The sequence below is a fragment of the Podarcis vaucheri genome, assembly GCF_965113315.1.
Source record: "Podarcis vaucheri genome assembly, chromosome: 5".
Taxonomy (NCBI): Eukaryota; Metazoa; Chordata; class Lepidosauria; order Squamata; family Lacertidae; genus Podarcis; species Podarcis vaucheri.
In genome coordinates, this window is record NC_138763.1 from 91,346,614 (window position 1) to 91,347,202 (window position 589).

Here is a 589-nt window from a genome sequence, read left to right on the forward strand (position 1 = left end):
GATCCTACCAAGCTGTGGGAAAGATTGGGGACATTTAGACAATTCCTCCCAAACCTCAAGGACCCAGATCTACAGTGAGGAGGACTGCAGCGTTTGTTTATTTCTTTCACTTTCTCAAAGTCAATCCCGTAATGTTTTCTTTTTTAAAAAAAACAAGAGCTCAGAGTAGCCAGCAGCAGCGCACAAAATTAGGGAAAATATATAATTACAGCAAGCCACATATAAACACATGTTTGTTAAGTCCAGCTTTCCTTTCTTTGCCTGGGCTCAATGGCAGGAAGGAACTGCGGCAGGCAACCCACCCATCCTCTTCCCTTCTGAATCCACATCAGGATGAGGGCGATGGGAAAGTAGGGATCTGAAAAAGAGAATCTCAAAGGTACTAGGGGCCCACTAGCTTGTGTGCCTCCCCTCTCCCTGGGGGCCTTCAAGATCCTAGTCTATGGAATTCAATTCAAAAATAGGTTAAACAAACACACCACCACAACACAGAAACGTATTCCGGTTATATTCCGCTGCCTTGCAATTTTCACTGCTACCACAATGACTGCAAACAGAACAGCAGGAAGACTGGGGGAATCAAATGCAC